Source organism: Diorhabda carinulata, chromosome 3 (assembly GCF_026250575.1).
Source record: "Diorhabda carinulata isolate Delta chromosome 3, icDioCari1.1, whole genome shotgun sequence".
NCBI lineage: Eukaryota > Metazoa > Arthropoda > Insecta > Coleoptera > Chrysomelidae > Diorhabda > Diorhabda carinulata.
This window is the reverse complement of record NC_079462.1, coordinates 12,004,440-12,029,196: the sequence shown is the minus strand read 5'-3', so window position 1 is coordinate 12,029,196 and position 24,757 is coordinate 12,004,440. Positions and strand designations below refer to the sequence as shown.

General features: G+C 31.6%; 1 protein-coding gene and 1 long non-coding RNA gene across 3 annotated transcripts in view; one reads left to right on the top strand and one right to left on the bottom strand.

Moving 5' to 3' along the window:
* The window catches only part of LOC130891180 (alpha-2C adrenergic receptor), a 962,342-nt gene that overhangs the window by 601,982 nt on the left and 335,603 nt on the right, over positions 1 to 24,757 (bottom strand). The gene's annotated exons all lie outside the window — the stretch shown is intronic.
* LOC130891182 (uncharacterized) lies at positions 7,161 to 7,666 on the top strand. Its single transcript, XR_009058862.1, has 3 exons — positions 7,161 to 7,332; positions 7,394 to 7,491; positions 7,553 to 7,666. It is a non-coding gene; the product is annotated as an uncharacterized LOC130891182 (long non-coding RNA).

Genomic DNA, 24,757 nt, shown 5'->3' with positions numbered 1-24,757 from the left:
AGACAGTTATTTCAATGACTATTTTAATGGGGTGGCTGAACATAATTGTGTCATATAAAATTCCCATTCCTAATCAACAAAAAATAATGAAACGTCAGAAAATTTACCAAAAAGTTAAGAAATTATCAAAACCCAGAAATTACGTAATTTATTTATTTAAATCAAGCCGACGCCCATAAATTTTTTCCATCGACTATTTCAGAAAATCATGATTAAAATCGAAATTAGTTGAAAATTCTTAGTAACTTTAGGAGAAATTATTCTTATTTCCGAATTGCGTTTCTCCTCCTACCAGCTCTTCAAATAATTTCAAATAAGTCCAAAGTATAGAGTTCTGGTGAATTAGGTCGACATTTAATAGGCTCCTGTTCATGTGAAATTAAATTTTATCACGATTTTTATTATTCAGGGGATTAATCCCAATATAGCATAATAAATGAGTCAGAGGGAATTTTTAAAATAAAATGTTCAGTAATACATCTGGCTTCCTTACTAAGATTTTAAAAATACCAATCAATTCTTTCATGTCTTGAAATTTCTCAGTTTGAGAAGTTCTCAACATCCTTGGAAAGGATTATTCTTTATAAGGAAGGAAATGTGGAATAACTACTCAATATTTGAGTAAGGCTAAAAAATCGGCGAACAAGAAGAACATATTTTTTATTCGGATCAAACATGGGAAAATCAAGCACTATTTGGCAAGATGAACTGATTAAAAATTCTTATCAGGCATTAAGAGTAGGTTTGTCTATTGAATTAAAATGATAAAGATTGCCGTGTAATTACAACTCATATTGAGGTAGATAGAGAATAGTTTAGATTTTAATTTTATATGTGTGTAACAATGTATTTTGGTCTGCACCTCAATTTTTTCTGACCTTAGTGCATATGATATTCACTCCTACGTGGCATGCTTCTTTTAAATCGTCTATGCGTTTTTCCACTGTAGTTTATCATCGAACTTAATGTGAAATTGGGCATTCAATTGTATCACTTCAGATTTGAAGAAGGGACAATTCGTTTTTATCAATAAGTTGATGGTTTATTGTTAATACTCTTGAATAAATGTCACGGTTTTCCCTCTGCAAATAACTAAGTTATGAGTATATATATTTTACCTTTGAAAAGAAGCGAGCATTGGTTAAGGATGTCATTAATTGTTAGTAGAAAACGTACAGTGCGCATTACCGATCCTTGTGCTGAATCGTTCTCTTGTGTATTTTTATCTGAAATAACATTGTCTTATCGTATATGGGAACTCCCAGAGTGGAGAACATTTTAAGTGAAGTTTAACATTCACCTTTAATATTCCCGTTATGTAATGTGAACTTTTGTAATGTAACTGCAACACAAAACTGATTACTCGCCAATGCTCCATTCTATGTTACCTATGGTGGACTATCTCTGTAGTGGAATGAGGAAATTCTCTAGAAACCAACCTAATATCTTCTGACCATTCTATCTAAAACCTTGCACCTTATGTTGGTTGATAATATTAAACGTATAATTTTGGAGATGTTCGAGGTTCATCTAGTTTCAGCAATGGTAATACTATAACTTCGAACCAGAAACACTTGATTGATAAAATAAAATGATAAAATTTCGGAAGTAATGTTTGCCCATTTTCTGATAGGTCTAAGTATGAAAATGAATTTTGGAAAGAGTTTCGATAAGTAATATCAATGGAAAGGAGACGTTACGGTTATCAAACTGGGTCATTCAATGAATTGTTGAGAGAGGATTGTCGATTGCTTAGAAGTTTGAGTAAGGTTCATAGCAACATTGTATTTACTTAAAATTAGCATCGGGGCTCACCGGAGGGACTTCTTCTAACTCTTCCTCACTTTTTCATCTTTGAATCTGTTTCCCTAATTCGTAAGCGCACTTTTCCAATTTCAGCAAGATCGTTGCACGGCTATCCACTTAGGAATGCCAAGCACGACCTTTACCTACCTACTCCACGTTCAGAATTAGTTAAGTGCTCAATGTGTTACAATGCGAAAAAAATGCACAATTACTTGCAAATTGAAATTAAATCGATATCATCGTTTCCCGCATTTCGCAATAATTTGAGGCCATATTTACTTCTACTCTGTAAAGACTCCTATTCTAATAATAATATTTAATTCCGGGCATACTGCACAATTGTTTAATTTTGCTATGGCCTCATATACTATCCATTACCTATTGCTTTTACCTATGATTCACTGGAAAGTGCCTTCTACTCTGTAAACGACTTCTATCATCATAATAATATTCAATACCGGACATGCTGCAAACTGGTTTAATTTTGTTATGAACTTATATACTAATTATTACCTATAATTTTGTTACTCATTGTTGTTTTTTTCTGTATATCGAAATTTCAATTTATTGGTATCTTTAGTTATTTTTATGTTGGTGTTTCAGTTTTTAAAAGCTTTTGTCTACAAATTGTAACAATAAAACATTTTTTTCACGTTTGAAATATATTCTGTTTTGAATTATAAAGGTGTTTTTTAAATTTAATAAGAAAAAATTTGAATAGTATAACATTGTCTGGCAGAAGGTCTCAAAAATTTATCCGCTATAACTGATTATATTACCAATCGTTGTATTCACTGATTCTAAGCGTAGATATGAAATTTATGATTCTGGATGTAAGCCTAGCTCTTTCAATTCCTCTTTAATCATTTTAGACAGAGTGCTTAGACAATATTTCGCGTGTTGGTGGAGTTAATAATCTAACTTGCAAAATATTTCTGTTTGTGGTCAAATACTCTCTTCTAATATGAATTTGTGCTTTCGATGATAAATATGTACGCATTCCCCCTTTCCACTATTCAGCATAATGGAATTTGGAATATCATTTCCTTCAGGCTTACGTGCTTACTTGATACTTCGAAAAAATTAATGAGAAAATAATTTTGTATTCAATAGAATGGCTTCATCTCATTTGTTGAATGAAAAACATTATATGGTTTATTTAACACTGACATGGTTTTGACCATTACTTCAGAACCAGCCCTGTCTGACATGTATACTGTTTGAAGGAAAAATGTTCATTGATGCGATAAGTCGATTAATATGATTTCTTGTTGATAATTTTTTGTTTCAAAGAAATTTTACTTAAAATGGATGTTCAAAAATCAAAACTCAATAATAACAATTTATTCAATGCTGTAAGAAACAATTATATCTTTTTTTTCATTTTATAGGTTACTTATTACGTTTTTATAATATTCAAATATTTGTTCTATGTGAAAAATATCATAACTATTTCAAGAATTTAGGACATAGTAATTTCTTTGTGTTTTTTTGCGATTCTGCATTAAATATTTTGATAGTTCGTTATGTTAACTCTAAATATATTCATTACGCTTCAACCACGCAGAGCAATCAGTTTGAAACTATGAGTTCTAGAAATATATTTCAGAATTTAGATTTCGCAATATGTGTTGATTGATTTCAAATATTGTGGAACAACTGCTATCGTTCAATTTATCACTCAGTATATGTACATATATAAATCTGTCTTCGTCATTTACACTTGAGATGCTATGCGCTTGCCCCAGAATAGAGCATGCTCACAAGCACAATTCTATACAGCGTCAGTTTACATAACTGTCAGTTTATGTTTGTATGTCAAATTCTAATATTTGGAATGATTGATCAGTTACAGTGGCGTTCTTTAGACCATGGGCGATTGAAGAAAATGAAATTGCACAGTGTAGTTAGTATAAAGACAGATATGGATTCAATGATAAAGATTTAGATATACAAACACAGCAAGTTATTTCAAATATATTCGAAAGTTCAAAAATGAGTATATTCAGCAATCAGATAATGCAATCATAAACATTTTAGAGTAAATAAATTTTCCATTTATCGAGTAGTCACGGAAGGGGTTGCTGTGGATTAGTCACAGTGCTAAAAAACAAGTGAAGGAAAACTGAAATTAGTTGACACAGCTACTCAAGATTTTATACCTAGGACAATTTATAGCTTATATAAGAACAGAGCTGCGACATTAGAAATAATACAGCAAAAAGTAGTAAATTATCCAGAATACAATTATACCAGTTTGGTAACATCCCATCAATTTTTGTCAGCATGTGATTTTAAACACAAAAAACTGAATAAACGAATGGCAATTACCGAATCGTCAAGGTAGTCAAACGACTACCGAAGTTCTAATAGACGAATGAGGTACAAAAAGGGCTCAGTTCACGTCTGGTACCCTGTTTAAATCAAACTACCTTACGGGCAGGTACATTTTACTCGACTATTTACATTGCATTCGGCGTATAATGCCGTCCAATTTTCAATGATTCGATTGTCTTTTAACGAATCCTTTCTCGCATAAGAAATACATATTTTTAAAATTATTCATAAAAATAATAAATTTTTAAAATGAGGTATCTACGTCTAGGGTAGATCAAACAAGATCGTCCGCAAAGGTTTTTATAATTGGTCATTGATATTGGTGCTTCTCATACTTGCTTAATTCCCTACTACAGTCAAACGCTTACGCACAACGGATCAAGTCTGAATAAATAAGATAGAAGAATGCAGATACTGTCTCTCTTAGTGGGTAACACTTCCACTTACGAAGATTAGCAATATAGGAGTATTAACACGTAAACTGGCATGAGGGACAACCTTATCCGACATATGAAAAAGTATTTCTGGCTGCACCGGATATCATTGATATGACATTTCAGTGTAAGTGATACGGGATGTTATTGAGTATGTTTTAGGCAATACGGGGGTATACTTGGTTTTGGAATTAGATGTTGTCAAATATTTTAAAATGGATATATAATAGATCCGTAATTAATTTTTGAAAGCGCATTTATTTAGAATTAATGCAACATCAAAATCAAAGAAAAATTTCAAATATAAGCTTTGTTGATATCCAAATGAATATTTATTTAAAATATGATGCAACGTGAAAATCGAAGAAACATTAAATGACATGTTGTTTATGGCATATATTACAGCGAAATTTAGTCTTTGGTGTTCTATTTTTTTCGACTTGACGACCATATTCTACTGAAATTTTAGCATAACATCCGCTACATGATCTTTTCTTCTCGCAGTCTTCCAGGATGTGGCCAGGCACCTGTTCTTCTTCATACTTGCTAATGCCGATCCAACAACCAACTCTATAGCTAATTTTCGGTATCACTTAACTCCGAGGCACAATGATGAATTGTAGGATTTCATTTCGTCGGACAAATCAACATAATCCTTATGTTTATTGTACTCAATAAAACTTTTTGGTTTTGTTGTTTCTCTTGATCCTTTCCTTGGGGTAACCATTTCGGGAATAAATTTTGTATTTAGCTTAATAACTTCTCTTTTGTCTTTCCATTTTTCTAAAAAAAATCCGTTAATATCCTCTTCACCAATGTGTTCTCCTCGTTTTAGATTTTTCTGGGTAACAATTTTTGAGTTGTTCTTCCCCTTGCTCTCCACAGTACCCAACAGTAGGTTTTTTTGACTAGCTCTACCAATGTATAGGAGTTATTAACAACAATTGTTCTACCTTGATTTAGTAAGTTAACGGTTAATTTCAAGACGACGCTAGAAAACAGAGTTTGTTCTTTATTTGGATTCCTTTCTTGTCCGCAGTAAATGGAAATATCATAAAGGTAGCCATTTTTTTATTTTATTTTATTTCAAATTTATGGCGCTTGTTGGAAATATATTGCTTGAATTTCAACCTGCCTTTGAAAGGCACTAAGGTTTCATCTATACATTTAGATTCGCCTGGAACAATTGGAGCTTGAAAGAATTCTAGAAGCTTTGTCACGAACATTTTGGTTACCTGTAAAAAGGCCATGTTTTCAATGATAGTTTTAGGAAATTAGTATAAATCTTATTAGTCGATCAATAAGAGGTTATGGAAGGCATTTAAGCCAAACCCATTAGCATAATACACCCAAGAAATTTTTCCATTTCTTCACGAATGGTTTCCGTCCAATAATGAATACGAGCTTTTGATTTTGCCATTTTCCGTTCTTCGGCGTTAAATTAGTTTGTTCCAAAAAGAAATCAAATAGTTCGTTAGTACACATAATTTTGTAAAAATCATACAGCGATTTTTTATGAGACTCGTAATAAGCAGCACAAATTCATGAATTTTTCACGGTGTAAGAAAATTCAATCAAGTTCTCTCCTGTAACAGGCGAACAAATAATATTTGTCGGAACTTCTCCTTCATCTGCGTTTTCTTCAGTGTAGTTAAGATTTTTTCGAATAACTTCTTCTATATCATCTAAATTATCAGTGTCAGACGCCGGTGGGAGTGCTTGAGAATTAGAAGCGGAACTGGATACTTCTGGAAAAACTGCACGCTTTGCTGAAGTACTTGGAACACTCACTGTTTGAACTGCAGCTTTCGGTGAAACGGAAAGTCTAATTTTTCTCCTCGAACTTTCGACATCCTCTTCTGAATCAGGTAATTGACTATCCGATGGTTCATATTCACTCACATCGGGCGAAAAATAGTGTTCACTAGCTCTCAAAATATCTTCCCATAAATTCTTATTATTATGAACACAATACAGAATCCAAATCGCGTCAGTATAGTCAGTACAAATCCTAAACTGCAATCGCTGGCAAGAAACGTAAACAACGTGAACAACACTAAGTCAGAACAAATACTAAACGGCAAAGGCGCCAAATAACACAAAAATCGACAAGAATTCCCTTCGGTTGGCTTTTCCCCCACGGCTTATCAGTCGCTTGAGGCCGTGGGGGATCAATGAAATCAGACGACGAAAAAAGCCGTTATTTTGGAAAATAACTTGAATATTTCACTATATTCAATATTTCAATTATGATTTGACTAAAAATAAAGAAAAATTAATAAACTTTGATCAAAAAGACATCAATCTCTGTGTTTTTATTGACTCTGCGTGTTAAATATATGGCCCAATGTATTTCAAGGACAGAGTTGTTGAAGAGTAATTAGTTGAGGATTTTGTGCCATTTAAGAACTGGAAAAATCTTGACTTCGTATATGTCTAGTATCAATATTTTCTACTGAAGGATATATGGGTGATTCCGTTCTAACTGTGATTTTTTGTATTCAAAATTTCAAGATTTTAAAATTTAACTTTTCTAACTTTTTTATGCATATTATTCATCTATTTTACTGTGAAAATAAAACTCTAAGAGGAATTTACTACAACTTCAAAGTATCACGAGCAAGACACAAATGTCGGATTTTGAGTTCCACGGTACTGACTCATTTATCCACGGTACTGACATGGTAACTTAAGATATTAAACAACAAGTGCATCAATTTTCCTCAGTTTGATCATAAACATTAGAATTTATAAGGTAATTAGTTTAAATCATTTGTTACGACAAAAAAAATTAATAATTTATCGGTAAATTCTAGGAATGGACATGACACGGTACTGACATGGTAACTTAAGATATTAAACAACAAGTGCATCAATTTTCCTCAGTTTGATCATAAACATTAGAATTTATAAGGTAATTAGTTTAAATCATTTGTTACGACAAAAAAAATTAATAATTTATCGGTAAATTCTAGGAATGGACATGACACGGTACTGACATTCAAGTGATGTAGTATAAGTTTTCTTTAAGTGGCAAGTTATATTGTATAAAAATAATGTTTAAATATCTTAAGAATTATTCAATTAACACAAAATTTTTATTAATTGATTATTAATTAATGACTAGTACAAAAAAACAATACAGGACATTGAATATCACAGTCAGAACGGAATCACCCATATCTAGCGTAGATACAATTTTAGTCGGATATGAAATAGGGAATCATTTCACGGTGATAGAGAGTTACTTTAACAAGTTACTACTATCAATCCCTCTGGATAGTAATAATTTTTAATTAACTCACAATTCATGTTTGCAGTTGGGATGGTATAATTTGTTCCTGAAGCTATTTGTAAAACGAAGCTATAATTTTGTCTGACTAAAGAAACTTTTTTTACTAGAATATTATACTAACTTCATATTGTCTGTTCTGACAAGCCATTCAAACAGATTGCATATATTCATTTTATGAAAACTATCATACTCTCATGCCTATACATCGTTTACTATCTACGTATTGGGCAGGTTTGATCTTTAAATAGAGTATTTGATGTTGAATACTTCTTTCAATGAAGTAATGCATACCTTCCATATTTAAAAGAAAGAGTTTTGATCCTACTGAATTCAACCTCTTTTAAAATTTATTAGCTACTGTAAAGTGTAACCATCGTTTTTTGTACAAACAAACTGAGTCGTACGAATATGGTCTATATCTGATTTAAGAGTAACAAGTCTATGAAAGTTTATTGATAGTGATTAAATTGGTTATACTTAAGTTGGAGCATTATGGTATTCCATTCTATTGAAGCTTTTTTTTGAGGTAGGTATCCATAAACTTGTGCTTGAAAATATCATTCCTAAATCAATTTCTGAATATTATTTGAGATAAGATCATTGTTTGATATTTGCTGTGACGATTTCATAATTCTCTCATGTCAAACAGAATTATAGGCAATCTTGAGGTCAAAAAATATGGCTGCACATTCAATATATAGTTAGTTAGCTGAAGAGATTTTCGCAAAAGCCACTTTGTTCTGTCGAATTGTAATCTTGTAATTCTAAATCGTGACTGAAATATTTTGAATTATCCAATACCTGCATGCACTCCCTCATTGGTAATTGATGAATTGAAATAAGGTATTCAATTTATGGAAATGATTTAGCAATATTCCTGAGGACTAGAAATAGTTTAGTATAGAAGAAGGTATCAAAGAAGGATTTGTAATAACTCGTAAAAACTTGTATTTTCTTGCTTTCTCACAACTCTTATTCCATATTTACAATTTGGTGAAGTTAGGTATTTGATATCCAATATTTATTTTGTTTATAGAAGGATTGAAGTATTTCTTGATCAAACGTTTCAATCAGTAATTATTTTGTTTTTTGTACATTCCAGGCATCTCCAGTAGTTGAGTATGTAATTTCAAGATATGATAGTTGAATAATTCTATTAACTGCATTGAGAAAAATTATAATATTAGAGTAATGTTTGATGTTCTAACAAGTCAATTATAGTCCTCACTATTTTTAGAGCAGAAAGCTGTTTATAGAAGAGGAAGAGCTTATGTATAGTTCCTATCTGACCCTCGGTTCATTTGTCTTATAATATTCACAGTCTAGGCCACGTAGAAACAAACTATTACATATTTATGGTCAACTTGGAAAAATCGGACAAAAAAAAAGGATTTAGGTTCTTGGAACTGAATCTATAATTTTCCGGTTCTCAATTTGAGGTTTGGGTGCATATAAGATGCTTATCATCTAAAAAAGATATAACCTCAAAAACTGAACAAAAGTAGATATTTGAGAAAAATAACGTTCCGATTGGTTGGAAAATTCGAAAATTGTAATAAGTTTCATATAATTGAATTGTTCCTGCAGTAAGAGAGTCCCTTTGAATTTAATTCTATAGATTATTTGCTCTAATTTTATACTACTGAGTTTTCATTTTATTCTAATTCTATTATTTTTTTCAATCTGTAATGTGAGTTTTCGTTACACGAATCAATTATTTGTCTCAATTTCTTGATTCCATTGTTGGTATACCATGCACATAATCGAAAAAAACTAGAATCTCGGTGATAAATTTATATAAGACAGTTGCCGCAATTTCATCAGTTGATATAGATATAAGAATACAGAGCACAGCCATAAATTCGTCATTATATTTTATCCCCAAATTTGTATTATGTTGTATTGACTGTTACCTATTTCGTGCTCGTGTATTCTTTTCAGAGTATATTTGGATCTATATTTTTCTCAATAATTCATGATATTTCATGGGATTATTTGAGTATGTAATATAATGTCGAACGGAATAAACACAATTTAAATTTTTCCACTCATTTTTGATATAATACTTATTTCTATATGAAATATTTCTTCAATTATAAAAAATTGAGAGTTTTCAGACATACTAGGGGGTATGAAATATGAGTTTCTGATCGCTACACGTTTATTATTGAGATAAAAATGGTTTCTACTGAAATTTTTATTGTGTTTCTGCTACAAATTCGTATAAACCTATAAATGGTTTTTTTGTCTTTTTATTTCATTGTAGCTTTCTGTTTTCATCTTCGGTATTAATTGATATAGATGGAAAATTATATGCGATTAGGATCATTATTATATTGTTAACGTCAACAAATAAAACTAATTATTGAAAGTAGTTATTAGCACATTATATACAGCATATTTCTAAACGACAAATTTCAGAAAATGATTGCTCGTATGGAACTAAGATGCTTCTTTCCTATGAAAAATTTCCTCGGCCAACCTGACATACAATCCTTAAATTATGATGTTCATTGTTTTTTCTCTGCAGCTATTGGTTTTGGGAAAAAAATCTCACAATAGAAAATATTTTCAAATAAAACAAGGATTTCAAGTTATAAACTCCATCTTGAAAAAAAATTTCATATAAAATGGTAAACACTGCTTATTTCATCCCCGTATGAAGTAACAGAAATATTTATGATATACCCGTAGTAAGTCCTAAAATTACAATATTTCAAGTTTTTAGCTTCACTGAAATTTCAGAAAAAAAATATATACTCGATTTTGAGGGTGATATCTCGGAAAGGGGAGGGCTGAGGAAATTTTGTTACAGGGAAGACCCACCTTAATTTCACACAAGCAATCATCTCCTGAATTTTGTTGCATGATCAACACACATGATCAAGACTGGAATTTTTATCTTATTCACTAAATAGTACTTATGTTGAGAACCAATGTAATCAAATTTTATGAAATATTATAAACAATTTTGGAAATATGAAGTCTGTTTTTAATACATGACATGAATATTTTCTCAAATATTTGGAACAATATTTTTGTTTATCTGCCTCCTCATCCAATTTTTGAAAAAATACATAAAATTTCACGAGAACAATGCCTGAGCTGTATACATTCAACAACGCTGTGAGCTAAAGCATTATTGGAATTGATTATTAGTAACTACTAAACAAAAACATTGATGTTACATATGGGTAGGAATAATGACTCAAATTCATTCCGTTGATAATTTATCCTAAACGCACTGTTTACATTACCACTTGACCAACACTCACAATTACAATGTCCGTCCTGGTTTCAGTATCGTCTTCAGAGATTCCAGATTTTTGGTTTACGCTCTGTTTATGTTCACACTACCACTACACCAACACTCACACGAAACTATTATTTTGCTTGTACTCCAACAACATACGGGATATAAAATTCACCACTTACAATATGCAGATAATATCAAGAGCCAACTACGGAACAAAGGCGCAATTATTCCTGAAAATCATGAAGGAATTTAAATGCAAAATGTTACACACCCGAAGAGAAAAGTTCTGAATAGAAAAAAATCACCCAGTTACGGAATTCTACCATAGAAAAACTGGTGACATGTACAAATATATGAGACTTCCCTTATACTAAACAATCAACACAATTCCAAAAAATTATATATATTATATGAAAAAAACTCACCATAGCCACAAAAAACGTAGATCAGGAATTAACAATTAGGTATAAGTTTATACAAACACAAATTTCGTATCATACTTATATATTTGGTGCTATAGCTAGTTAATATGAGAGATAAAAAATATGATGACTTAAAAGACTGAACGAAAAAGAAGAGGAAAGAACATAATTGATATATTTTATCATACCGAACTAAACAATTGTCACATAAAAGAGAAAAAAAAAATTAGACCCCAATAACAACAAATTAGAAGAAAAGATCGACGATACGAATTCATCTTTGTGTCCGTTTGCCTAATTCGTAAGCACTATTCTCTAATTTCCCAAGGATCGATGCACGGCTATCCACTTAGGAACACGGATCACGACCTTCAACTATCTACTCCACGTTCTGAAACAGTTAAGGCTCAATATGTTACAATGCGATAAAAATGCACAATCACTTACCAATTGAAATTAAATCGAAATTATCTTTTCCTACATATCGCAATAATTTGAGGCCTTATTTACTTCTACTCTGTAAAGACACCTATTCTAATAATAATATTTAATTCCGGGCATACTGCACAATTGTTTAATTTTGCTATGTCCTCATATACTATCCATTACCTATTGCTTTTACCTATGATTCTGTTACTCATTGTGGTTTTCTTTTATATATTGGAATTTTATCGTATTTCTATCTTTATTTAGTTATCTTCATGTTTGTTCAGTTTTTACAAGCTTTTGTTCTCTCTCTTACTCCTACTAATTTCCATCCTATTTAATTTTCTGAATTCCACTATTCTGTTTCTACAATTTTGAGTTTGATCAATGGAATTAAAATGATAAAAATTATTCGACAATCACATAATAGAATAGAAGATATTCAAGAATTTGAGGCATGATTTCCAATCGCCAAAAATTGTGAATATTTTTGCTCATAAGTTATCAAACTTATTATATCATAAATGTCTGGTTTGTTCTTAAATCAATATTTTATTATTCCATTATTTCTTCGACGATATTTCTTTGTGACTTATTGTGATACATACGTTCCAGAAGCAGCTATAGGTCCTTCAACCAATGCTCAAATCAATCTAAAATCTGACTACCTTTGTGCTGTACGAGCAATGTGCATGCTTTTGATGGAGAGATTTTGCTTCTCAATAAAATTTTTTTAAAAAACACCAGATAATTATGAATAACTGAATTGTTTGGAAACCTTCTAGTTCTATGCGATGAATATTATCAATAAAGTGCAGCAACACATGCGACTCAGAAATGAAGAGAAGGCGCTATTCTAGACATGCGGTAGCGGGTCAAGACAAATTTAAGTGACAGAATCGGCGAGCTGCAACATGTGTAATATTACATGAACCATTTGGAGCCACTTTCGATCCCTTTATAAATGTCTCACATATACGTGTCAAATTTGGCTAATATATTGAGACTTTCGAGATAATAAGTAATTAGGTGATAACAAAGAAATAAATCAGAAACAGAAATCATAAGAAGTTATGAGGAGAAAAAAGTATGTACTGTAGTTTTTGGACGTGGTGCAAGCATTCGACCGTGCCTGGAACCAAGGGTTACTTCATAAACTAAAAAAATCCATTCTGATATGACATCTAACCAAAAAATTATATATAGTATATGAAAAAAACTCACCTTAGCCACAAAAATCGTAGATCAGGAATTAACAATTAGGTATAAGTAATTAGGTGATAATCCTAAAAACCTACCTAGATGATCACTGCTTCCGAACCAAATTCCTCTATCAACTACCCCATCAAATCAAGTGTGCCACAGGGAAGTGTCTTATGCGTATTCCTATGCTTATTATTCATGGCAGACATTTTAAAAATGGACAATACATACTTCGTTACGTTCGTAGAAGACACTGCTGTCCTCGCGTTAGAGAGTAATCCTGAGGTAGTCACGAATAAACTTCAAGAGCACCTCAAAATTCTGGAAAATAGGTTCACCAACAGGTCGAGAGTTATAGAATATCACAGTATTATATTATATTCCCTCGCCCATGTATAGTAAAAAAATCACAATGAATATCAAGATCAAATAAATGCAGTGGTTTCTTGGTAAAACAACCAAACTCATACTCCTTTTGTACAGATGCATGATTCAGCCAATCCCAACCTTTGGTTTGTAGCTATCGAGCTGTTAAAGCTTTAAAAATCGAATATAATCCAACGAATTTAGTTAAAAATACTGCGCAACAATCTTAACGCCTCATGGTAAATGAACCATGAGACGATATGACTTAAAAATACCCACACTGGAAGAGGAAATACACTGTCTGAGTACAAGCTATTATCGAAAACTACCCGGTTATTAAAATAGAGTTGAGTTAATTAACTTTAATTGATTTTTAATACAAATATAAATTGAACATTTACAAACAAATCAATCAAAATAATCTTATGAAATATAAGTTAACCATGCTCAATGTTCAACAATATGTCAGAAATTTGAGTCAATCAATCAATAAATTGTCATATTATTTATGTTTCTAAGCTTAACTACGGTAGCTAGGGGAGGGGTCCTGTAGTCGTTCCAAACTCCGCTCAGTTTTAGAGCGTCTTCCTATACTGTTTAATTCTTAGAATCGATTTTTCGAGGGTGCCGATCTCAAATCTGGTCAGAACATTTATTATAAACAATGATATGAGAGAAGTTTCAGTTAAACATTAGTTTTTAGAAGGTCTACCAGAAAGGTGTCCACAGTTTTTTGTAAAAAAACGATATTTAAAAAGTTTTTGTCAGTATAATGCAATATTATTGCAAAATTGACAGTTTTACTCGGTTCCTACATGACGTAGAAATATTTCAAGCAGCTCATTTTAAACGGTAAGGTTCCAACTTTAAAATGAGACTTAGTAGACCTTAGAAATATTATCGGTTAAAAAGTCTCTGGGGTTTAAATGTACAAATTTTCATGAAAAGAAGTACCGTAATTTGTTTATAAATGTTTCAAGGGTATAGAAATTTAAAAAAAAATACGAGATGAAACTTTCGGTGGCTTGTGCTTGTGCTAATCGATACGAACATTTTGACTATTTCCAGTTATGTTATCGACCCTTAGTTGTAAAGTTATTCAGGTTTTAAACTGCGGGATCAGAGGATGAAGTGCGCGCCCGCGATTAAGAAGAGTCTCCTTTTTTGTAAATTTGATACAGATAATACGTGTAAAAACGATTATTCTACGAAAATAGATGGAGAATACATATTCGTACATAGATGTCGTAATTTTCGTCGGAAAAGTTTAAAAAAAAGATAAGGTGCAATAAGACAATGGAATAATAAATATTTTCAAATATTAATATGATTTTGAAATCATACAAAATTATCTTCAATTGAGCTACTGTAAAGAAGTTATCGCGGAAACGCACTCTAGCCTCGGATCGCGCAGATTTAAATTTGAATAACTTCACAATTAAGGGTAGAAAACATAATTGGTATTAGTCAAAATGTTTGTATCGATTAGCACTTGTAGCTAAAATACGGTACATCTCGTTTATTTTAAATTTAAATATCCTTAAAACACTTATAAACAAAATACAGTGGTTTTTTCATGAAAATTTGTACATTCAAACTCCAGTATTTGTCTAACAGATAATATTTTAAAGGTCTACCACATCTTCTGCAGTTTCAAATTTGACGTTTAATATGAGCTACTTTAAATCTTTATATGTCATGTAGGAACCGAGTAATGACTGATAAAGTGAAAAAAAAAACACAAATTTTGCAATAATTTTGCATTACATCGACGAAAACTTTTTTTAATATTGATTTCTTGAAAAATCTATACCTTTTTAATAGATATTTTTAAAACAAATCTTTTTTATTTGAAACTTTTTTTATTATAAACAATTCAATTACTCGACCAGATTTGGGCTCGGCACCCTCGAAAATCGATTTTACGCAAAAAACATAGAAAAACACTCTAAAACTGAGGAGTGTATGAACAGCTACGGAACCCCACCGCAGCTGCCATAAGCATAACAATAGAATGAATCAATTTACAAGCACAAAAAAGCAAGGAATTATATATCCTCAATTTTGGGGATATACTCTAAGATAACAAATAAATATTCATCACATACAAATTCAAATCTTAGGAATGAATTAATATTAGCACAATAAACTGAAAACTTAACAATGTATTCGAATATTCCTCGTATTTACCTAACATATCCAATTATTTAATGTTATACAATACCTTGTAGTGGTTTTAACACTTATAATTGGAATTATGAGATATTAAGTGGTTGTGAAAGGAACGCGCTCGGGAAATTCAAGATGTCTTTACAGGAACCTCATTATTTCACAGGAATTGGTTTGGACTGATAACGGAACGCCCCTAGATAATAACAAGTTCCTATTCGGGAGTTCGAGTTAATCGGCAAATTATCAGTGATATTTGTAATTTTGAATACTTATTTGTCTTTTAGCTTGTTATACTACAAAATTCTCAATTAATGTGACATGTTGATATTATATAATGCAATATATTTATATCTAATATAAAATTGCATTAACTAACCAAATTTTCTCAATACACTGGGAACGCATTAAACTCTATTCGTGGCTCAAGTTTTCTTTCATAACCTTTTTCTTCGTATTTTCCACTATGAAAACGCATGTGATCATGTCTTCTTCTTATAATGTAATCAATTAATGGATTTTTGTGATAACAGTTATTTCTCTATTCCTTGCGGTGTATTAACGACTGTATATCGTTAAGGTCTGTTCATCGTATCTTCCGATATCTCTCTCTATATTAACAAAAATTGATAATTCGTAGGCTGTTTTCCTATTTTCAATAATTTCAGAGTTCTCATTGTTTGTTATCACGTTTTAGTATGTCTTCAATTGTTTGTACATTTGTCAGGGTACTTTGAAGATTCTGCGGTATGTACACATTTCTAAAGTCTCTTATTTATTAATTTCATCCATCTTCAATGTCCCACCTCCAATACCGTAGAGACGCACACAGCAAACTCACGTAGCAATTCATGAATCTCAATTATAGTCAAAGTGGGAACAGGTAAAAACTTTTCGAAATTTTATGTGATCAAGTAATCAAATTTACTTACTTTGTATGGGCCTGGCATTAAATGTTGTGCTGGAATTTTCTTATATATTGCGGTTTCTATATATGATCAAAACATTTTTTTCTGCTTTTATTTAAACCCATTGTTTTGCTTTGTTCTACTTTATTGTTTAATTGTTTTGTATCCGACAATTTATCAGCGATTAAGACTGTGTAATCAGCATATCTGATATTGTTAATCTACCACTCCATCAACATCTATTATTATCTTCAGATCCTCCAGAGCCTTCCGAAAAATCACCTAAGAGTATAAATTAAACAGGAGTGGGGACAGCATAAATCCTGGTCTTACCCCCCTCTAGATTGTTTTGGAAACATTATTATCTATTTTCACTTGTGCTGTTTTGTTCAAATATAATGTTACGAACAAGTCCGCGATATAGGCTGTGAAGCCGGTCCTGTTTGGCGAAGACATGGCACGTTAGATACACCGATACAACTTTTATTTTCTAGAATTTTTGAAAACTTTGTTTGTATATATAAACAAGTTTGTTTAGCGCAGTTAGTTAGTTTATAATGAATAGTCATAGTAACAGAACGAAATAGAAGAGTAACCAGTGAATTTAAGTAAACTAGGACAGAAATTATACAAGTATAGATAAGTTTATTATTATACAAGTTAGTTAATTCTAGTGTGTTTGAATAAATTAAATAAGTGGAAGAAAGTGTTTATAAATTCACCTCACCGATAGTAATAGTGTGAATAAATTAGAAAAACATATAATGCATCGAATGAAAAACTTACTGAACGAGTAGACGACCAAGTTACTCGCATTATTGTTCTTTTTGGAAATAGTAGGACAAAAAACATAGTTCAGCCACTTATTCTTAACCAATACTTGAACAAGGTTTCCGGAAAAAAGCACCAACCAGCACTAACTGATTATATTTTATACACCTCCCATCTTATTATTAGCTACAACGAACAATACAGACAATATGATAATAACCAAACGAAAAATACGTTCATGCGTTCAACTTTCTCGAATATTGAAAGAATATAAAATGCATTAATATTAAATGGTACCAACAGAGAATATTCATTGATGACGATTTAGGAAGGAGAGTTTCATTTTCTGTTGACAGCAAAATTACACTTCACGGTCATTTTAATCCTCTATTTGTCTAATGAGAATCATCACTGGTTGAGAGAAGAACATAAATAAATGTTTGGATAGGAATTGTTGAAAATTATATCGTAGGTCATATCATCATTGATGGAAGCTAGAACACACCGCCCTTATTCTCAAGTCAAATGTCCGTACTTGATCAAATTTCATCCAAGTCGAAGGATAGGGCGCAGATCGATACAATGGCCAGCACGACATCTTGATAAGATTCCATTAGACTTCTTTTTGTGAGGATATAATATACCGTTCGACGTTTTTTTAAGCATTTTGAATATTCTTTTCTTGACGTATTGTGGCACAGTATTTAATCCTGATTTATTTATTTTGATATAATATTCCAGTTTTTGGAGAAATTAAGGTGTTATCGAGCTCCCACTCTATTCAAAGAATTCAATAAAACAGGTTGGTTGTTAAATCGTCCTCTACACTCAAGTGTTCAAATTAAAGTAAATTTGTCGTGATATTATTCTTTATATTCGCTGATGAATTTATGAAATATCTTTTTAACTTGTTTTTTAATTATAGAGCTCACAAAAAGTCCTGTTATCTTTATTAATTTCTTTCGTTCCAAGCAAATTTTGTATAAAAGTTTCCGTGTAAATACGTATTTATTTGGGAAACAGAACAAATAAAATAGAACAGATTGCTGTTTGGTCATAATATAAGAAAATATAAATTCAGTTTTTTCATATATTAGAGAATAAGCTCTTTTCATTCACATCTGTTCTACCTACTTGTTCCTTCTTTAGTAATTTATGTATGTGTTCCCTTTTCCTTCCTCATCTTAATTTTTCCCGCAGTTCTACAGCTGCCAGGTTGAGAGTTCAGCAATGGATTCAACCGATGTACCATAACAAACCAACAAATACAACTACAACATCTCGGAATCCAGTTGAGCGCTGCAACTATCCCGGATTTCTATAGATAAGTCCGAGTTTTATCATAATAAATATAAATCTCAATTGTTTTCAATTTATTACTGCTTTTATTTGTTGTGCTCTTTTGTATAGACAATTGATGCGACTTTATTTTTTTTTCCAAAAATTAATTTGTTGTTGAAATTTTTTTCATTTGTCACAGCAATAGTTATTAAATTGAATAATCGTGTCCGGGAATCGTTTTAGTTTTTATCTAATTATTTCATAAGGTGATTTCAGCTTTCCTACCTTTTTTCATTCACGTAGGTCATTAAAAAGTTGATGGTGTCCAATTTAATAATGGTTGTTTACCCCATCTAAGTACCAGTTATTTACATACTTTAACTGATGCCAAATACCACTTCCTAAAAAATGTTGCTGATAGTCAACTCAATATTTTTAGTATTATATATTTGTCACCGTATAATTTCAATATCAAGATTCTCATTATACTGAATAGCAGTATATTATTCAAAATTTGCTGGTTTCCTCGTAGACCAACTATTTTTTCAGCAGGTTCTAGATCCTTTTTGTGTTTTAGTTCATTCTGTTTTATTTTCTGATTTCGACAAAATGTTGACGTATCTGTTAAGGTACTCAAGTTTTCTAAGAACCTTGCTAACCTAACCTTGTTAATTGATTTTGGAAGTATTTGCGGATTTTCTAATTTCTTCTTTTGTTTTTAAAACTGATACCTATAATATTAAGGTTCTCTCTTATAATTTTTTATTTGATTAATAAATAAGTATTTGTTAATTTGAATATAAAATAAAATTAGAATGATGCGAGTAAATCATTTAAAAACTCATCAACTGTCTTATGAGATGAGTTTGAGAAATGTACCTGTATCTGATACAGTTAAGGAAAATCGACGACTGTTTACTGGTTAATTTGCCCGTAAAAAAGCTAATCGTAGTTTTTCATTATTCAGAATTACACATTTGAAGATGATCCTACTGAGACTTGTAGTACTATTCAATTTTAACCAAATAAATTTGAGGTTAACTTATTTCACTAACCGAGACTTATTTCTGATGACGAAATATTCTTACAGTCCTGTGAATTATTTCTAGAAAGTAATTTCACATGGTATCTCAACAATCCTAATACATTTAACTCATGGTTAGATCTTGTTGCTTAATTAAGAAATGGAAATTCTCAATCGAAATACGGGTGGAAATGAATCCGTTGCAGTTTATATTTCTTCAATGACAGTTCTTTTCGATCGTTTATCAAATATTGTAGATGAACAATCCCGTGTTGCAAAGATTTGTAAAAATCTTTCACTGTTTTTTGTTTCTGCATTAGCATTGTATAATCCCAATAGAGTGGATGAACTCACAGAGCTTTGTGAAATCCATCCAGGTTTTGGTCTGATCGTTATTGACTACCGTCTGCGAATAATTGTCATTTACTTGAACCTGATCTGGCTTGTCTCTACGTTGTACCTAATAATTTATTATATAGAGGAAAATCCCTTAATGTTTAGGTTTCATCTTCTTACATATATAGGGATTGTTGAATAACTGGTCATACTCACAAAATATCTCTCTCCAAGTCTATTTTTTTTTTGGTTGTGGTGCTAGAAACATTACAAAACGAAATCGTTTCTTCTTCAATCGTTGTGCTTTTTTCTACACGCATTTGATTCGAATTGCGCTGGGGTTGTGAATGTTGTGTAGGGTTCTGTTTGCTGTCTTTACTAACAAGGAGGAAAAGCTGCGATATTAGTCGGAAGAGAACGAAAGGATAGTTCTAGTAAGTGAACACTGTTCTTCATGGTTTGAGGTTTTTTTTTTGTTTTTTGAAAAAATTTATATATTTTATCCGATTTTTTGGAAAATTTGATTTAAATGGGGGGCGGGCGCGTATGTCTGCATTATTCCCTATCGTCGGCCGTTTGGCTCGTGAACCGGTTCATCAGGTAATAGGGACGACAATCGATTGAATGTGTGTGATGGGTTTCGTCAGATGCATAGAAGGTGTTTGTAATAGTAGATAAAGATGATTATCTCGTTATTCAAAGAGATATCGATAGCTTTGCAACAGAAGTGAAGGTAGTGGGTGGGATGAAGAGGGGAGTGCGTTGCCGTTAAAGTGGAAGTTTCTGTTCAAGTGGAAAGTGATGTAGTCCGTCAATATCGGAGTTAATTTGTCGCTATTCACGGTACAGTTGTAAAAGAAAGAGGGGCTCACCCTGCCTGAGTACCAGTTTCTTATATACTTTGAATGAGTCCTATTACTACTTCCTGCAGTGTTACATACAGAGCTCCACTTCTCAACTTAGATGACTTAAAACGACGCATCATGCTTGAGATTAGATCAGTAACGCATTAGATGTTGAGTAACCTTAGAAGACATTTCTATATCAGATTAACATGTCGCTACGACGTTTGCGGCGAGTGTTCCAAATAATCAGTATATCTCATCAGGTTTTTGGTGTAATGTAGCGAATTTGTAATATAGAATCAAAAAAAATAAATTGGTATTGGTCACTGTCACATGACACAGCCTGTATATTTTTTCCTCGACTCAATATATCCAAGCGTTTTCTCAAAATATTCGCATCAATTCATTAACGAATTTATTCCATTTGGTTGTTCCACACCGGATATCATTAAACATATTTTGTGCCTCAACATTGCGAAAACTATGTTGTAAATAGCAAAGCAGTGCAAATATCACGTGAATCGATTGTAATGCGGTCATGCTACAACGTTTTTCAGTAATTAGTTCACAGCTCATGAACATACCACCATATATTACAGCTTTTAATTATCACAATATACGTATTGCTTGTGAAGAAATGATAAAAATTACAGCTAGTCGTTGGAAAGCAGGAAATTCCTGAATTTCACAAAATTCACAAAAATTTCAGGATAATCATCGTCTTTCAATTCTAGATATAATCGAATATGGTACAGATACATTTTATATTGTGTGTGGAAGTTATTGATGGCCGATATTTGATTAATGTCGTGTTGGCTGGAAATTTCACGATTATTAATGTGATGATTCTCGGTAACGGCTAACTATGCATCCATCACATTTCTCTTCTCGGAAGTAATAGTTTCTGTTCCTTCGTTTTTTTCATATATCACTGATCCAGTGTGAACGTAGCGATCCATTAATCTTTTGAATGTTCGTGTATTTGGTGTTTCAGTTCAGGATACCGCTGATGATATACGAGGTACGAAGTTACCTTGTTACATCTAAACCATTACCGTATAATTTCTTGAGAGCGGGGTATCTCTGGAAACATTTTTGCGTGCGATCATTATTTCTATTATTTCTTCGTCAGCTGTGTGTTGTGTTTTAAGTATGTGGAACTTTTTGTTACAAAAATAGAGAAACGAAATATCAAACCACACGTCGAGATTCAATTTCGTGCGACATTATATGATTCGGAGACCAAAACTCATGATAAAGTGTTGATGAAGTTCTATGAACCGTAAATAAGTGCTATGATGGTATAAATTGTTTAAGAAGAGTCGTCTAAAAAGTTGATGACGAATTATGAATAGGAATGTTGGTCGAGGTGTGCCTTAATCTTCTAAGTGTACCGATTAACGAACGATGGCGGACAAATTGTACAAGAATATTTTCAAAAGCTTCCAACCTTTACTGGCCAGCACTTATGAGTGAAATATAAGAAATATATATGCGTCTGAACTGAGAGACTACACAGCAATTTCGGACACACAGTTTCTGTTTGACAATTATAGAGGTGAGTATTGTGAGACTTTTCCTACAAATAAAAAAATTGTGATATGATGATGAAATTATTATAGAAACTAAGCTATACCCGTGTTTGGTGAAGCGTTGACTCACCTTGGATCGGAAACGTAATCGAATGAACATTCTTTAGGCCTCATAGTCACGAAAAAACAGTGGTTCCAAAGCTGGCTACGAAAGTAAAGACGGTTTCACAGGGCGCAAAAGTGAAGAGGACTGTTATTATAAAACCTCGAAAATTCTTGAAGCAGAATGAATTACAAGAAAATTAGAATTTCTAGAAATTCTAATTTTCCTGGAAACGAGAGAACTGTCAATAATAAAAATGACTATGTAACCTTCTAATTCTGTTTTATAACTTTCATTATAACTATGAATGATTTGATTGGGAACTGCTACTTATTTTAAAGATATGACAACTAAGGATAGAAAAATCATATACTGTAGTTAAAATATATTTTAAATTTCATATTCATGCTATTGTTGATATTTATCGATATGATTAGGCAAATTGTTATATCTTGACAAATATCGCAACAGGCTAAAACATTAATATTTTTATGTGTTCTGAAAACCAATTTTTTATTTAAAAGACGTCTAGAATCAAGACGATTTATCACCAAAAACAATTTGAAAAAAGTCTATTTATGGCCTGTGATTCGGAGTTTTTTATCATAAGAATTGAATATTTGAGTTAGATTTTCAATTCCTTTTATTTTGGCACAGGCAGCCATTCACATAACGGAATGTTCCTAATATTTATGTTAGGTTTACTTAAGACAGATTCTTCAAAATGCCTTCATATGAATGCCTTTATAGCCCCACACATAAATTTCTTATTATATTTAATCTCAAGTATCTATGTATAAGTTTGTTCATTTCGTTTTTATATATGTGTTCTCTATTCCAATCCATCTTCAAATGACCCTTGAAATCTGAATAAGTCGTTTCTTCACCAATTTAGTACCTGAATTAGTAATTTCAATTTATGTTTGACGGTACATAAAATTTCATCATCACAGAATATTAATCTGCTGTTTCTTTGAATACGAACGACCCTGGTCTATATGAATGTAGGATTATATATCAGCCGCTTGTTATGGAATATATTACAGTGAGATATTTGTCATATACAGAAATCTGTTGGTTTTGATTCATATGTGCGCTTTGATGATGATAAATTGTGTGTAGTTGTTCAGTCCGCATCGAGGATCGAATGAATTGAAAGCGTTATGCATAAGTTATTTGTGTTGAATAGTAATTAGAGTTAGTTTAAACAAATAACGGACCAGTTCACAAGGGCAATTTGGAGTTATGACTACTTTTCAACTACAAACAAAATTGGTTTTAGTTCAGAGATCTTCTCGTAATTGTAAAAAATAATTTGTCTCTTAGTTCGCAATTTTAGAGACATCCAAGAAATATATTTCCAGAAAATACAAATGCAATATTCATCGTATGATGTTTTATATTATTCAATAAATCAGAAGTTCTTTGATGCCTAGAAGAGAGCGACGTGTAGAATATCAGATTTATTTGTGTTATGAATATTAGAAAATGTTTTTGAAACTCTGGGTACCTCGAAACCGGATGTATTACTTTCATGATGAACAAAACTGAATAGAAAATATGTCTCTCAAAATTTTGTTATCTATTTTTTTTCCAAAATAATATATTTTGATGAAGATCGAAATAGATTGAAAGTTAATTTGTTATTTGATGATTTATCGAAAGAGACCTGAAATAACGAAAAACATAGGAAGGTTTAAGAAGCAAAAAGTTGGAGAAAATTATATATTATCGATCCAAGATGATTAATATTAATATGGTTATTGAGGAACTTTTCCAGTAATTAAACGCCATGTAATTATCATTATCATTGCCTCAAAGGTTTTGATAAGACCAATAAATCGATACCAATTTCCAATTTGATATAATCATTTTTTTTTTTAATACAATTGTTTAAAAAAGTATATTATTGAAATATCGGAATCTACGAATTGATTCAAAGGATTAGTCCCCATAGACCCGGTGGAATCTAATGCTCACAATATTGTTATTTGGGATGATGCCAAACTCTCGAAACATCCAATCGACTACACTTCAGCTCAATTGTAATTTGATTGATAGCAGCATTTCAAGAATTCAACAGTGCCTCAGTTGAACTAGTAAACATATTTCATCAAAAGTCTATTGAATTTGGTTAATTTCATTCCTACACGACATAAATTTACATCAAACAAACTCATAATCCATATGATTTTTTTGTTTTACAAAATTATTAAATCAGTTTCGTACCATAATTTTCTCAC